Source organism: Nicotiana tabacum, chromosome 9, assembly GCF_000715075.1.
Source record: "Nicotiana tabacum cultivar K326 chromosome 9, ASM71507v2, whole genome shotgun sequence".
Taxonomy (NCBI): domain Eukaryota; kingdom Viridiplantae; phylum Streptophyta; class Magnoliopsida; order Solanales; family Solanaceae; genus Nicotiana; species Nicotiana tabacum.
The window spans coordinates 78,652,559-78,670,240 of record NC_134088.1 but is presented as its reverse complement, the minus strand read 5'-3'; the positions used below and the strand labels follow the sequence as shown (position 1 = coordinate 78,670,240).

At 40.2% G+C, this 17,682-nt stretch overlaps 1 long non-coding RNA gene across 1 annotated transcript; it reads right to left on the bottom strand.

Moving 5' to 3' along the window:
* Positions 1–8,408: 8,408 nt before the first annotated feature.
* Positions 8,409–10,182, bottom strand: LOC107783378 (uncharacterized). The gene is made up of 3 exons (XR_001647444.2): positions 9,621–10,182; positions 9,400–9,539; positions 8,409–9,251 (listed from the first exon to the last, which is right to left on the bottom strand). It is a non-coding gene; the product is annotated as an uncharacterized LOC107783378 (long non-coding RNA).
* Positions 10,183–17,682: the final 7,500 nt, after the last annotated feature.

Genomic DNA, 17,682 nt, shown 5'->3' with positions numbered 1-17,682 from the left:
TTGAGCATTGAAATGGGCTATTTTAACTCCTCCTCTGAGCTCAGTTTGAGGTGTAAAGCTCCTTCTGATCACTTCCATTCTGGGCATAGTGTTAAGAAATTTGCCCACAATAGTGTACTATCATCTATTGGCTAGAGTGACCATATAGTCTTTCCTAGTGAAGATAACCACTGGTTGACCCTGTTTGGTGGTTATTTTGGTGGGTGTGAATTCTATTAGGGCTAATTTTGTATCATGTTTTGCTCTTAGTTTGGTTGCTAGGGATTGTGTGATGGTAGGAGGAGGTGGGGCAAGATAGTTGGGTGGTTTTTTTGGTTGGGTATTGGTTTCTTTTGGTGGATTATCTAGTTTATTATTGTGAAGCTAGGCATGTTGGATAGGCTTTGTAGGTGACTTATTGTTCTGTGGGTGTTGATGTTTATCAAAGTTGGCTGAGATCTTTGGGTATGTGGAAGTAAGTGGGGAAGGGGTGGTTTGGGTTTTTGTTTGAGCTAGTTGAGGAGTTTGGCGACATGACTAGGTAGGTCATTGGCCGGTGTCTTCTCCAAGTGTCCTGGTGCATTTTGAACAACTACTTGAATAAGGTCGACCACCTGATTTTCTGATGAAGGAGATAGGGGTCGTGCATAAGTTGTTTGGCTATGTGGTTGCATTTCAATTGCCTATAGATGCTCACAATCAATAGGAGATTGGTTTTCAGGGGTGTGGTACATAATTGACTGCTCGGGAATGACTGGTGCATTTGGTCGAACGCCTGTAGTAGTGGTAGCTGCAGAAATTGATTTTGGAGAAATTGTGACTTTGGATTGGTTGACCTGATGTTGTGATGGATTGGGAAGATTCCCTATAGCTGCAGAAATATTTTGGCATTGACCTTGGTCGATTTGGATAGTTGGTTCACCATCTCCGACTAGCTGAGCAATTGGGGAAGAAGATGAGGATCGATCATCGAGAATTGGGCCTTGTAAAGTGACTCCAGCACCACGATGAGCTTCAGGAACATCCAAAGGTTTATTTTCAGTAAATTGCACTTCAATTGGACAAGTGAAATTGGTTGGGGCATTTCGTCGAACACCTGTTATGTTCGTGACTGCAGAATTGGTTTTATTAATTGTTATGGAGATTGGTTGATTGTAGTGGGGTTTTGAGGGTTGGAGAGTGTTCTCTAGGTTAGCAGAAACGTTTTTGCATTGGTTTCGTACCAATTGGATACCTGGAGCGGCTTCTCCGGCAACTGTCACCTCGCCGGCGATTTGCAGAACATCTGAGCTCTCATTTCCCATGGTAGAATGATCTGAAATTTGGTGGGGAGGTAGTGTTTGACCAGGGGAAGAATCTCCATGGGTTGGAATTGCTCGATTTGGCCCAGAAATGGATTGGGAAGTTCTTGAAGATTCCAAGTGATTCGAAGCTACAGTGATCGCTGCACCTTTTTGTAGATCTGCAGCAACTCGCTTAGAATTTTGGAATGAAACCAACTAGGGTTTGTGCTCAATGCCAAGGCTGTTCTTTTGAGCCTGGTCCGGTGGAATTTCACCGCCGGACGGCGGAGTTGTGCCCATTCCGGTGGAAGACTGTCCTTAGCACCGAAAATCGCATGTCTTGCCTAAAAGCTTATGTACTGCGAAAATTGATTACAGTTGATTTAAAGATCAAAATAGAGCGGGATAGATACAAAATGATGGGCTGAAGTTTTTGTCAATAAACTGAATCTGATTAGTTCCACAAAAAGAACTAAAGAAGTTCCAAAACGTGCCTTGGATTATGCTGTACGGTTGTCGAATTTCGCTTTCACGGTATGCAGTTAAATAACTAATGAAAAAACGTGGGAGTTCATTTTCTGGAATTAGAGTAATTACATTTTTTTACTGTTCAGTTTTAAAAAATATCTTCCCAAAAACGTGGGACTCCATAATGTGAATAACTGAATTGGTTAATTGTTTAAAATTTTGTAAGTTTTTTTCTATTTTAATTTTTTTTTTGAATCTCCAAATTTATTGGAGTTTTATCTTAAAACATGACACGTGTTGATATTTGATTGTGACACTTGGCATAATATTATGGATTTTCTTCTCCTTTTATATATAAATAGATATATTTATACTTCAATATGGAAAATAGGACCAAAATAGCACAATTATTTCATGCTATTTGTTCACTCATAAATATGCATTATTACTATGAAGATTACCATAACTAAACAGTGAATCGGTAGTACATATACAAATAATATCTCCAAAAGAACTTAACTGTTACAAAAATTGAATAGAAGGGGAATTGCTTCCTTGAATTAGTGTTAAAGACATTTGTAGCGATGGTGGGGACTTAGATAATATACTTGCTGAAGGAAATATGCGTTGAGCCCTAAACATCTTGAAGAGATGTTGGCCAAATCGACATCAATCTTCTTTTTCTCTATTGCGGTTGTACTTATCGGGAACTTTAAGTCGTGATATATCTTTGTTTTTTTGCTTTCCTAATAGATGTTAAATATAAGGCTCACCTTTAGTATGGAACACCGGCGCCAGCCTTTTTGATAGAATTTAAGGGTCCACCAAAATATATAAAAAATCAGGTTTTCTATTAGTTCCCACAGAACACACGCACATTGCAGTAGGTAAATGACACAAAGAAGTTTTACGTGAAAAACTCTCAGCTCACGAGATGAAAAATCACGACCTACCCCTTGTAGGATTTCAACTTCACTACTGAGCAAACTTTAGATTACAACCTACTGTAATTTAAGAATTAACGTCTTAATCCTTCACTAACTTGTAACAACTTTATTACAAGCCACTTTGTAATAACTCTATTACAAAGACTTCCAACTCGACAAAACTAGCCAAGACCCAAACACAAGGGTTTATGATTTACAAAGGTTTCCTACACAATACTTCTAATTAAGCTAAGTAGGAATTACAAGTGAAGAACTTTAACAAAGGTGCAACACAACTAAGGACATGTAATAACTCAATACAGGGAACTGGTCCGTTGTTATGTTATTCTTTGTTCTTGATGCTCTTGAGAATCGCTTGCCAGATTGATTGGTCACTTGAGAGAGTGCTTGATGGATTCTTCAAAATTCAAGAGATGTTTTGTCTTTGGTTTAATGTTAATATAATATTGGTGATATCACTTGAATGATGCAAACATGGAAGGTACAGGATCATTCCCAATGAAGTTGACTGCTGCACTGTTTTGTACTGTTGCGCGTGCAGGCAGCAACTTTACAGCTGTTGGAGAATTGACAAGTACGATCACCTGGGGAACTGATGTCCATATGTTCCCCTTGTTGATTCTTTGACTCCTGAAGCGTTGATTTATAATTCCAGCTTAAGTCTTGTTGTTTTCACCTACTTGAGAATGTGTATCAGGTTCCTTATCTAGATCTTGTCATTAAGTTTCTTAGATCATCAAAACATAACAAGGTACATATAGCTTATCAATTTTGCCCTTTTTGATGATGACAAACTTATAATTGAAGTTCCCCTTAAGAACCAGAATGACATACACACATATCCTGTATTCCCCCTGAATCTGTTCCCCCTCAATCATGTTTCCCCCTTTTGGCATCATAAAAATATCAGTAGCACGCAATAAGCATAAAAAAGTCTAGCTTGGTTAACTCATGCCACATGTGTGCACACAATCATCTCTTGATTAAGCAGGGAGCAGTTTCATTGTTGCCAACGCATCCACAAAAGAAAAATAGAAAAAACAAAAGTACCAGTCATAAACATCATCACAAATATAAACAAGGGACAAACACTAGGACTTGATACTTGAATGGGCACACTTTCGAGGGAGCACTGGAAGGAGAAGGCTTAGAGGAAGAGGCAAGGGTTTTGAGGACGATGTCCATTCGAGTGTTTGCTGACATCTGCTCATTGAGCAGTTTCTCCTTCAGGTCCTCAACCTATTTCTTGAGATCGACATTCTCGTTTGTCAGACGGGCAACCTCTGTGCTTTGAGAGCTACTAGAACCAGGTGCCTCCTGAAGCTGACCCTAAAGAATGGCATTCCTTGCCTTTAGCTTCCTTATCTCATCAGTGGCACTTTGGGCGTTGATCAACTGGGAGATAGTAGAAGTACTACCAACCCCTCCAACTTTATCAATACAATCACACTCCTCTAGAGTGGTCTTGGAAAAGGTTTTCTTACGAGTACCCACCTTAGCTTTTCCCAAAGGGACTTTGAAGAACTCAAATACCTTGGTGAGAAGGAGCCCATAAGGCAGCCCATGATTACCATCCTTAAACTCTGCCACCTTCTGCATGTGTTCTATCATAATGCCAGGCAGGCTGATGGTGGTGTAGCCATCCAGTGCTTCCATGAGAACCAGGTATGCTCGAGATGTAATTGACCTTCTCTCAGTATGAGGGAGCAAAACCTTGTTCACAATCTCAAACAGCAATTGGTACACTGGAAGGAGGGCCTTCTTATGTACCTGTTCCCCCTGCTGAACAACATTATCCTTCACGATAGTATTTCTAAAGTTTGAATAGCACCTTGTAGTCTCCATAAAGCAGCTAACAGTCGCTCACTAATATCCGGCACGAGCAAATGTACCTGGATCTACATAAAACGATGTGTTGAAGCATAGTATGAGTAAACCACAACGGTACTCAATAAGTATCAAGCTTAACCTCGGTAGAGTAGTGACGAGGCCAGGTCAATCCACCAACTAGGATACAATAAACAGAATAAAAAAGGAATAACAAGAACTAGTAAAAATCATAGAAATATGTAACATGGAACAAGTCGATAACACAGGCTAATGAAAGGGTTGTAAGCACAGAAATAAGATAAATTAAACAACTGAGAAGAACCATAATGGTCATATACAGACAACAACTGATAGAATAAGAAAGATCAAAACAACAAGAGGTATTCTCGCCCAATGACGCTTTGCAGCAAGATTAAACAACAAGAATCACAACGAGGTACCACCTCGCGTACAATAAGAATCACAAGGAGGTACCACCTCGCGTACAATAAGAATCACAACCGAGGTACCGCCTCGTATTCACATTTCTCAATTTCAATTATAATCTTTCCTTATACCCCCGCGTGAGCCTTACATTTAAATAGTTTTGAAAACTGTATTACAAAATCGACCCCATTCACCATCATGCGAATATCATCATCCTCAGCTGTGAAGAAGTCAGCATAGAAACTGCGCACTTCTTCCTCATGCACTTTGGGACTGTCACCTGTGAACAAGTGTGTCCACTGTTGAAATTCACAGATCTCCACCAGTTATCGCATGCCAACCATATCCAGAATATCAGAGGCAAATATACGACCCCACATCACCTTTTGATTTTTTAATTTTTCCTTCCCAATATCCTGGGTATCATTAACATTTGCCTTCTTGGAAGAACCGGGTTCCTCACGGCATCACCCGTCCTTTTCACTAATTTGCGAGCACTCTTTCCTTTCTCAACTGATTTCTCAGACACTGTCTTCTCATATACTCTTTCCGAAGAATCTGTAGAAAAAATGATGGAAGAACCTGGTTCTCTATATATTTTGGTAGACCCTTAAATTCTATCAATTGGTATTAGAGCAGGTTCTTTCTATAAGGCTAACACCTAGAAAAAATCCTCATGGTTGCTCTACCAAACTTCGAAGAAGGTCAATCTACCTACAGGCCACCAAGATTCAATGGCCAATACTATGAAAGGTGGAAGACTAGGATGCACGACTTCATCATGACTGAAGACTCAGAGCTCTAGGACGTCATCTGCGATGGACCCTTCGTCCCCACAAAAACCAGTGGCGAACCAGCTGTAACAATCTTCAAAACAAGAAAGGAGTTCAATGATGCTGACCTCAAGGCCATAGAAAAGAACTTTCGTGCAAAGAAAATTCTTGTTTGTGCTATCGGTCCTGACAAATACAACAGGATCTCAGCATGCCAATCTGCTAAGGAGATCCGGGAGGCTCTCCAAACAGCCCATGAGGGAACAACATAAGTTAATCAATCAAAGATTGACATGCTTACCACAGAATATGAGCTTTTCATAATGAAAGATGATGAATCCATCCAGGACATGCACACTCGGTTCACTTCTATCATCAATAAGCTTCACTCTCTTGAGAAATCATTCCAAGAAACAAACTCTTCATGAAAATACTTAGTGTTTTGCCGAGTTCCTGGAAAAGCAAAGTGAACGCTATCACAGAGGCAAAGGACCTGCAGAAGCTAACCATCGATGAACTTGTTGGCAAGAAGAAGAAGAAGGAGGACGACAATGATAGAAGAGAGCCTAAAAGGAAGAAGAAGAAGATGATGATGATGAAGAAGAAGAAGAAGAAGAAGAAGAACAATGATAGAAGAGAGCCCAAAAGGAAGAAGAAGAAAAAGAAGAAGGAGGAAGACGACAATGATAGAAGAGAGCCCAAAAGGAAGAAGAAGAAGAAGAAGGACAATAATAGAAGAGAGCGCTAAAGGAAGAAGAAGAAGAAGAAGGACAATGATAGAAGAGAGCCTAAAAGAAGAAGAAGGGAAGAAGAAGAAGAAGAAGAAGAAGAAGGACAATGATAGAAGAGAGCCCAAAAGGAAGAAGAAGAAGAAGGACAATGATAGAAGAGAGCCCAAAAGGAAGAAGAAGAAGAAGACGAAGGACAATGAGAGAAGAGAGCCCAAAAGGGAGAAGAACCTGGTCCTCAAGACGGACATCAATGATTCAGGTGGTGAGGATGCTGATATGGCTTACCTGACAAAAAGATTCCATAAAATGGTTCGCAGAAATGGAGGCATTCCAAAAAGGGGCAGTTCCAGCAAGCCAAAAAATTATGACCTTTTTCATAAGTGTGGTAAGTCAGGACATTTCATCAAGGATTGTCCTCTCCTCAAGAAAGATCAATACAAACACAACACAAACAAAGCACCTAAGAGGAACTCGGTTCCTAACAAACGCTTTAAGAGGAAAAATATCGCTGACAATGTTGTGAAACAACATCTTGCTGCATGTGGAGACTCTTCTAGTGAATCTGAAGAAGATGATGATCAAGGTGACAACTCCATGATGGCAGTGGAAAGTGAAGCAGCTGAGTATGACTCTATCTTTCCCTTGATGGCACAGTCCGATGATGATGAAGATGACGATGATGATAATGAGGTAAATTTTCTAGATGTTCAAAGAAATCTGAAGTCATATTCTACTAAAAAAACTTATGTCTCTGGCAAATATTTTAATTGATGTTTATCACAATCTTATAAATGATAAAAATGCACTGATTCTTGAACTAGGAGAAGCAGAACAGTCGAGAGATGACCTAGTAGTTGTTGTGGTAGATTTAAAAAGGAACCATTAAGAGTCTCAAGAAAGAAAAGGATGTTTTAACTGAAAAACTTGCAAACGTAGAACATGAGAGAGATGATCTAGTAGTTGTTGTGGTTGATCTAAAGGAGACCATTGAGTGTGTTAAGAAAGAGAAAGAAGCCTTGACTGAAAAGGTTGCAAGTATAGAGCATGAGAGAGATGATCTATTAGTAGTAGTTGTAGATTTGAAGGATACAATTGATGAACTAAAAGGAGAAGGTATGCATGAGAAAGGGAAAGGAAGTTGCGAATGAAACACATCTTAGGCTTGAAGATGAGATAAAATCAGTGAAATCTAGTTTGTGTGTTGAACTCGAGAAAAACAAACAATTTTTAGGAAGAACTAAGTAGAGTCAAGAGTGATCTTGAAAAATCACTCAAGTGGACCTGGTCCTCTGAAGCTATCACTACCATGTACACGAACAATGGGGGAAATAGGCAGGGAATCGGGTTTCAAATGGAAAAAATTCCCTACAACCCTCATAGCAAGTACGTTATTATACCTGACAGCTGGCTCTGCACTCACTGTGGTAACACTGGACACTTTAAGGAAACCTGTAAGGCCAAGTTTCAATCTCAACAGAAAAATAAAGTTTTTTCTAAAAAGGTAATTACTGGTAGAGAACCTGGTCCCTCATATAAAAGACGTATGATGCTTGCTTGGACCAAAAGAACTCTTATTCATCCCTTTCCTCATTACAGGGGACCCAAACTTATTTGGATTCCTAATTTTCTTGTGCAGGGAACAATGAATGGGAGCAGCCAGCAATGGTACATGGATAGTAGTTGCTCAAAGCACATGACAGGAAGTACAAACGGTTTCCTTTCACTAAAGGCCTTTCAAGAAGGGAGTGTATCCTTTGGAAATTGCAAGAAGGGATGCATGTTGGGTGTTGGAAGGATTGGGAACTCTCTCTCTCCCTCTATTGAAAATATGTACTATGTGAACGGATTGAAGTACATTTTGCTGAGTGTTTCCCAAATTTGTGACAAGGGAAACAAAGTGAAATTTGTGTCAAAGATATGCACAGTCACAAATCTTGTGACTGGTGAAGTGGTGCTAGTGGCGAAAAGATATAGAAAAAACGACCTACCCCTTGTAGGATTTCAACTTCACTACTGAGCAAACTTTAGATTACAACCTACTGTAATCTAGGAATTAACCTCTTAATCCCTCACTAACTTGTCATAACTCTATTACAATCCACTTTGTAATAACTCTATTACAAAGACTTCCAACTCGACTAAACTAGCCAAGACACAAACAAGGGTTTATGATTTACAAAGGTTTCTTACACAATGCTTCTAACTAAGCTAAGTAGGAATTACAAGTGAAGAACTTTAACAAAGGTGCAACACAACTAAGGATATGTAATAACTCAATACAGGGAACTGGTCTGTTGTTATGTTGTTCTTTGTTCTTGATGCTCTTGAGAATCGCTTGCCAGATTGATTGGTCACTTGAGAAAGTACTTGATGGATTCTTCAAAAATTCAAGAGATGTTTTGTCCTTGGTTTAATGTTAATATAACATTGGTGACATCATTTGAATGATGCAAGCATGGATGGTACAGGATCATTCCCAATGAAGTTGACTGTACGATCACCAGGGGAACTGATGTCCATCTGTTCCTCTTGTTGATTCTTTGACTCCTGAAGCGTTGATTTACAATTCCAGCTTAAGTCTTGTTATTTTCACATACTTGAGAATGTGTATCAGGTTCCTTATCTAGTTCTTGTCATTAAATTTGTTAGATCATCAAAACATAACAAGGTACATATAGCCTATCACTTCTACAAGGTGGAATTTGATTTGAAAGCTAAGGTGGCTTTTTTTCCCTCTTATCTCCCTTTTTTAGTCTCTTCCTCTCGGTGATGTGTATAACATACATTCATGATGATTCCTTTGTAGGTCAAAATCTGTTAAGACAATGAAGAAGGGATATATGAAGACATAGTGTAACTGAGGGCCATCTTCTCTTCATAAAGTTTTGCAGATGCATCTAGAGATAAACAAAAGCGGAAAGTAGTGACAACGTTGAGAAAGTTTATTTTGTACTAGGCTCACCTATTATCTGGCAGACACAACTTATATGAGACTCCTTTAGAACTTTGCCACGTGGATTTTGGATAAACATTTGCCAACTCCGAACCCTTGCCCTTTTACTCTCTCCTCTTCCAAATTTCTGCAACTCCTGTTAGAAAGAGCTAAAGTAAAAAAGAATCAGTTTTTTCCTCTCAACAAACATCTTTTTTTCTAAAAATAATTCTACAGCAATTTAACTTTACTTGGGTTAAGTTTCTCAAAACCTCAAGGAGTGGGCGTGAGACACTCGCAAGGTCCCAACTAAAATAAAAATGCACAAGTAGTCCATGAAATGTGGAGCTCACAGCTACAGACCCATCGAATAGGTCTGTTGGGAGGAGGAAGATGAAGTGTTAAGAAAAAAGAAAAGAACTAAGAAAGAGAAAAAGGGAGGAGTATTTGCCTAAGAAATTACATCAAGGAGAAGAAGTTCAATAAATGGGCCCACAATTTACACATGTCACTAAATAAGAGCCTCATACAAGTATTGGATGGCATATGAGACTCAAAGTAAAATTTCTGAAAATGCTGATTTAGAGCTTTTTAGCTTCAAATGTTTGGGTAATACATTCCCAATGAGTATTAACCTATCTGGAAAAACAGATGGTCACTATAATGACATCAAATATCCCTTGTTATTTGGTAACTGGCTAAGTGATATTTTGTACCCTTTATCAGCCAACCTTGTAAAGGAGATTTGACTGTGAAGGAGCAGTTATATCACTGACCCTTCTCATTATAAGTTAAATGATTATCAAATGATGAAAGCAATTTTATTGTTTTGGGATATTTCTGTAGTGTGTGCCTCTAGCTTTATAAGATTGTAAAAATATGCTATTTGTTGCATTTGAAGAATAGTGCACCGCTTCAAGCTGTTGGGCCTGTGCTTTAGCACGGGCCATTGCGCATCTAGTTATACAATGCTTGGACGGTTGGATGTAAAAGACAACTATGTATTGTCTGGTTTGACGTTTGAACAAGTATTCAGGTATCGTGGCGGATCTAGTGTAAAGGTCACGGGTTCATGTGAATCCAGTAACTTTTATCTAGACTCAGTATTTATACCAAAAAATTATTAAAAGTATAAGAATATTTAGCGAAAAATCCTCTTCTTTGATCCAATTATCATGTGTATTAACTTGAAATTGTTGTAGAAATTCATAAATTTAAAATTTTGAATTCGCCTATTTCAGTTAGACAAGAAAATCTATCTAATTTTCAGCATATTATAAAGATTTTAACTTCCGATGCCTTTGTCACAATTCGGTTAAATCATATCAATCTCATTACATCACTTAACTATACAAAATTCAAATCACATGAAAGGTGATCATCTTCTTTTTTTGTCCTCTTTTGCTTCTTCGAAGGGTCCACCCACAAGATCTTCTTTTGCATCTTCAAGAATTCACCCACAAAAAGATACAAAAGAATTGAAAAGAAGAGTGTAGCAATTAAAATTGTTTACCCATAAAACGGTATAGTTAAATTTATATGTAATTTTTAAACAAGTAAACTAATTCGATCCTGAAATAATACAATAATTAAAGATATACAATACTTAGCGTTAGAATATAGATGAAATAACAAAGATGATGATTCCGTGAATACGGTTTCCGGACACATCGATGATGAGACTAAAGAGCAATAAGTAAAATTATATAAAGTTTTGTATAGAATATAGTGTAAGTTTAGCCAGAAAATTCGTATCCTTTAAAATGGTAATTGAGCTCACTATTTATAGCTATATTTAGGGAAAAAGGTCCTAGGATCGTGCCCTCCTTTAATGTCAATTATGAGGGTCATTGATGAAGATGTAAAGATGAACATAAATGCCAGATTCTCTGTAACGGACCGTCGCTCTTAATGCTTCGAAATATTCTTTAATAAATGCTACCGGGCACAAAGCATTTAACATACTTTTATGAACGTTATCCTTTCTGGTGACAAGCGAAATGGTTGTGTTCGGTCTTCGGCCATCCCCATCTTGGGTTCCACTTGTCCTCCCTTTAGACGATCATATGTCATATCATATTTTATCCTATATAGATAGTCCCCTTGCTTTCCGGTGACATAACTTTGTGTTACCGGAAAGTTGATAGAAATACCTTTTTGGCGGGAATTACTATAACTCCCTTTGAAGGTTTCTGACAGTTGATTAGATGCACGTCTATTTAATACCCCGACCACGCGTCATCCCATGATTCAGCATAACTTTTGCCGATTATCGAGGTAATCATGGCCATAAATTTAGCCGCCAAAATTTTATTTATACGCAATTGTTTTTTCCTTTGCGTTTCACAATTGTTTGAGCTTCTGATTTGCATCCTTGTCTTCCACCCTTTTTCTAATTTTCTTCAAACATAAAATCTTTTCCTTCTTTTTCCAATGGCTTCTTCCTCTAAGCATGCTGGCTCTACGAAGAGCAAGAGCAAAACCGAGAATTCTGCTCCTCCAACAGTGGGTTCCATCACCCCAAGAAGGCTTGGTACTTCGAATGATTTTTGAAGAGAAATTTCCTATTGCTAACCCTCGTACATGGGCTGTTAGCAGGTACCCTTCTTCCATTCGTCCTTCCGCTATTCCTGCTGTGAAGGAGGACTACCACTACAATAAGTTGGAAATTATTTCCCCTAATCTAGCGGAGCGAGTCACCCTGCCCAAGGAAGGTTTTACATACTTTTTCATGTATCCCTTTACTTTGGATGAGTTTTCTTTGAGCGGAGAGCTTGATTCCATGATTGCGGAATTTTGCCTTCGCTACCAGGTGTGTTTGGCACAAGTAAGTCCTTCAGTGTGGAGGACGATTGCCTGCCTCCGACATTTGTGCTAAGAAACTGGAGAGAAACTAACCTTAGCTCATATGATGAATCCATATTCCCCTAAAATCCTCCGCGAGGGAATGATAAACCTTTGAAAGCTTGGCCACCATACTTTTTTGTCTAGCATGGATGTTGACAACAACCGTGAGTGGATGGAACGGTTTGTTGCAGTTGCCACTAATGACATCATTCCGACAATGGCTTCATCCTTTCCAGTTGCTTGGAACCGCACTCGTAATTTCTTTGTATAGTATTCCTTTTACTATATATTCCTCTATGGATGTATATTCACCTTTCGCATGTTTCAACAACTCGATGTATCCCACCCTATGGTGGAAGGTTTGAACCAGTGGTTTCAAAAGATCTTGGACGTCACCAACCCCAAAACTCGTTCGTGGAAAGAAAGGTCCCTTAAATTCGGGTGGACGGCCAAAAATCATGGTAACCTTAGTTTACCTTGCTTCCATTTTTGTATATGAAGAACTTGGTTGAACCCTTCTAACTTGTTCACGGAATTAGGCCTACTTGTGAGCTCTGTTGCTGTCCCCGGAGAGGGCGTTCTGGCTGATCCTACTGATGCAGCGAGGTTGCTTCAGGAAGTGCTTACTCGAACAGGTATCTCCGGGCCTATTTTAGGTGTGAATACTTCTTTACGGAGTCCCTGGCCGGAGGATAAACAAATAAAGAGAAAACGCTCCTCCGCAGCCGGGGAAAAGAACAAAAGGTCAAAGATTGATGCCCCCGAGTCATCTCCGGTAGCGATGATTACTAGTCCTCCTTCCGGTCCGATCGTAGACACCGTGATGATCGATGATGATGATGAAGCTAGTGATGGGGGAGCTTCTTTACCTAGAAGGCGACTATCCCCATCATCTTAACAGAATGCTCAACCTGTTGAGATAGTTGCACCAACTGAAGACGAGGTATCAGCACTTTAGGGAGAATCTAATTTAGTAGAATATGCCAACTCTCGCTTTCGGGCCCCAATTTTTCTAACTGGTGTTGTGAGACTGAGTACCGCGTCCTTGTCGTCTTTGGTTGGCGAGCATCAAATATCCAGCACTGTATTGGATGTAGCTGCTTCTCACTCTTCAACTCCATCAGCTTCATCTCCACCTTTACCAATACCAGCAACTGTTACATCATTCCCATATCCGTCTACTCTTCCACAAGCGGTTGCTACATCACCCCCATCGGCCGCACCTGACCATAAAGAAGGTGTTCCTTTTCCACAGTCCCTAGTTCATGGGAATTTTAGGGCAAAATTATGATGCACCTTTTGAAGATCCACAAAGTAAGAGGAACATTACTCTTTCGGTCTCTACCGGGTGCAACCTACTATCACGGACGGTGGAGCTTGCTAATTACTTGAAGCTTATGGCTTAAGAAAAAGACTGGGAAAAGATTAAGACACTCTCGGGAGAGTGTTTGTTGAACAATGCTATGCATAAAGCTGCGGCTGTATGTTCCTTCTTTCCCCTGTAATCTCTTCTACTTTTGAACGAATGTATTCTAAGTTTCACCTCTTTTTATTTTATAGGCCAACTTTCTTTCTTCTAAGGGCCTTCAAAGGTTGATTCGTGAGAAAGAAGAACTTACTTCTGAACGGAATCAGCTTTTGGCAGAACGGGAACAAACTGTTCTCCTCCTCTCAAAACTGGAAACCAAGGCTACTGAGGCCGTTGTTTTGGAGGCTTGTTTGCAGCAAAGTGAGCAAGAAGTGATAACCCTTAGCCAAGAAGTTGGACAGCTGAGGGTTAGATTTGATGAAGCCAAGGCCAAATGGGCTGAAGTCCAGGATGCCATTTTGCTATAACCGAGCGCGAGGCTGTTGCTGCCGAAAACGTAACCAACTTAGAAGCAGCCTTGAACTCTAAAATCGAAGAGCTTGCTGATGTGGGGGAAAAAGACGCCCAACTAGAAGAGAAGTACAATAAAACTATCAAGCATAACAAGTTCTTTAGTTCAACTATTTGCGACCTTGGCGTCAGCCTCAAGTCCGCTAGATCCACCAGGGAAAGCCTTTCTGCCGAGGTTTCTCAACTCAAAGAAGAACTTAAGCGCCGAGCGGCTTCCCTCGTTGTTGAAAAAACTTATTCCATGTACGGCATGAGGAGAAAACGTTGGAAAAGGCCAAAGCTAGTATCATTGACGTTGATGCCGAAATTGATAAGGCCCGAGAGCTTGAGTTGGCTGCAAAAAATGGACTCCGGAGCAGTCTGATGATCCAGGTTCTTCTAATTCCGGTTTCGAGTTTTTGAAAATTGAAGAAGAATCGGAAGGCGATGAGGTCGAAGTCCAAACTGGGGAAAACGTTGAGCCATCGGTGGAACCACCTACTTCTCTTAGGGATGCGGATACTTCTCTTCCTCCTGGTCCTGGAGACGCTGCAGTATAGCTTTTTCTTTCTCTTCCCATTTTGTACTTTTGTCGTTTTGGCACGTCCTTGTAAATAAAGACATATTTGTTTGCTCAAGTATCGTTTGAGTCTCACTTTTGTTTGAATATTTATGCAAGTCTTAAACTTTTGCATTTGTTTGAGCATTCTCCACATGTTGTTCTGCTCGCGTTTTACTATGTGTAGTCTCGGATGCTTTTTCTTCGAAGCATTTTGGTTCCGAGTATTATCCCTTTTACGTGAGGGTATCGTTGCGCAAGTTTGCTTTTTTCGTCCTTTTATATGTGGCTTCGGGTATATTTTTCCCCGATGGCGTTTTAGATTTCGGGCATTTATTATTCCGGAACCAACCCTTTAACATGAGGGTTTTTATAAGAGAGGGCACTCTTATGTTTACGGTGCTCTTGAAGAGGATGTTTCATATTCATTATGGCACTAACATCTGAAGTTACTTGTTTAACTTTTAAATGACCAAGTTAGCTCATCGTTTGGACAAGAAACAAGATAAAAGCAAAAGAATTTCATTTTATTCCTTCTATTTCGAAAGAATACATAAGCATCTTACTATGCAGAAAAGAAATTGCCATTACTTGTGGCTATCTTGTACAACTTGTTTCTGCGGGCTGGCTGCGCAATCCCCGGTCCCGATGAAGAATGTGAATTTGAACACTGGAAGTCTTGTACCTTTAGAGGTTCCACAAATGAATTGCTAGGTAATCCCTCACTCGGAAACATACCTTACTTCCCCTTAGGAATCCATGCTATCGAGCGAAAGAATACCTAACAGCCCCTCAGTGGTTTGTGCTCGTGAACGGTTGGGTAACCCTTGTTCGGTAGCAAACTTAACTTCCCAATGGGAATTTGCTATCGAACCAAAGATTATATAATCGTCCCTGAGTGGAAGCTTGTTCGTTCGCCTTGCTATCAAAGGTCTTATTGTTGCTGTCTTCGTAGTATGCTTTCTGTTGCCACCTCATTAAAAACCTTGCTAGGAAAACCCAATTGGGACAGAAACTGAATGAAGGAAAAAAGAGTACAACACATATTTTCTGTTTGGGTATTGTTCATCAGCAATAATATCTTTTAAGGTGTGTCAGGTTCCAGTTGCTGGGAAACTTATCTCCATTCTGGTTCTCCAATTCGTATGAACCTTTCCCGGTGACAGCCGAAATCCAGTAGGTACCTTCCCATGTTGAACCTAGCTTACCCGCGTTGAGCTCCCGTGTATTTTGGGTTACTTTCCTTATAACCAAGTCCCATGCTTTGAAAAAAACGAAAGTTGGCTCTTTGATTATAATATCGCTCAATCCTCTGTTTTTGAGATGTCATTCTTACATGTGCTAAGTCCCTGCGTCCTTCGAGCAGTTCCAGGTTGATTGACGTTGCTTCGTTGTTTGATTCTTCATTTGTCTGAGAATATCTCAAAGTGGGTTCTCCCACTTTAACCAGGATTAGGGCTTCAACACCGTACACGAGGGAAAAAAATTAGTTTCTCCTGTACTTGATTTGGCCGTTGTTCGGTAGACCCATAGAACTCCGGGAAACTTTTCGGGCCATTTGCCTTTTGCCGCTTCCAACCTTTTCTTGAGGTTTTAGATAATCACTGTATTTGTTGACTCCACTTGACCATTTGCGCTCGGATGATAAGGTAAAGATGTGATTCTCTTTGTTTTCAAACCTTCGAGGAACTTTGTAACTTTTGCACCGATAAATTGTGGCACATTGTCGCATGCTATCTCTTTTGGTATTCTGAACCTACAAAATATATTTTCCCACAGGAAGTACCACTTCGCATTCTCCAATATTCTGATAGGAACCCGCTTCCACCCATTTAGAATAATAATCAGTCAAAATTAAAAGAAACCTTACCTTTCCGGGAGCCGATGGCAGTGCTCCGACGATGTCCATCCCCCATTTCATGAACGGCCATAGGGACAAAACCGAATGCAGGGGTTCTACCGGTTGATGTACTAGTGATGTGTAGCATTGGCACTTATCACATTTTCGTACGAAATCTTTGGCATCTTGCTCCAATCGAGGCCAGTAATATCCTACCCGTACCAACTTTAGCACCAAAGAATCTGCACCTAAGTGATTGCCGCATACCCCTTCATGGATTTCTCTCATGACATAATTGGCTTCTAATGCTCCTAAGCACCGGGCCAGCGGGCCTTGGAAAGACTTTCTATACAATTGGCCTTTCTTGAAGCTATAACGTGCAGCTTTGGTGCGTAACGCCCGTGATGCTTCGGGATCGTCCGGCAACTTTCCGTGATCGAGTTAGTTAATTATTTTATTTCTCCAGTCCCAGACCAGACTAGCCAAATTTACCCCTAATAACCATCTGTATCAAGGACTGAGCTCATCAATCGTACCACCGTTCCGGACTCCGATCCCCTTATTTTCGTCGATGAACTTAAGTTTGCTAATGCATCCGCTTTTTCATTATTATCTCTCGCGATATGAATTAGTGAACACTCCTAGAATCATGCCAGAAGGGCCCCGACCTTTACCACGTATTGTTGCATACATTCTTCATTGGTATCAAAGATCATGTAGACCTGATTTACCACCAGCTGTGAGTCACATTTGATTTCAATAACCTCGGAATCAAGTCCCCGGGCTAATTCGAGCCCTGCAATCAAAGCTTCATACTCTGATTTATTATTAGTTAAAGGGATCGTTCTGATGGCTTGCCTTAAGGTCTCCCCCGAAGGCATGATTAAAACTATTCCGAGCCCTCTATCCATAAATAAGGTCCAAACCCCTTATGTCGATTCCGACACCATTACTGCCTCCTTGGTTTCCAGAGGTAGTAGTCCCGTACTAAAATCGGCCACGGAGTCAGACAGGACTTGTGACTTAATTGCAGTCCTCGGTTTATATTTTATGTTCAATTCACTCATTTCGACAGCCCATTTAGACAATCTACACGAGAGCTCAGGTTTATGAAGGATGTTCCACAGAGGGAAAGTAGTCACCACAACTATTGGGTAGCATTGAAAATCAGGATTTAGCTTCCGAGCGACGAATACGAGAGCTAAGGAC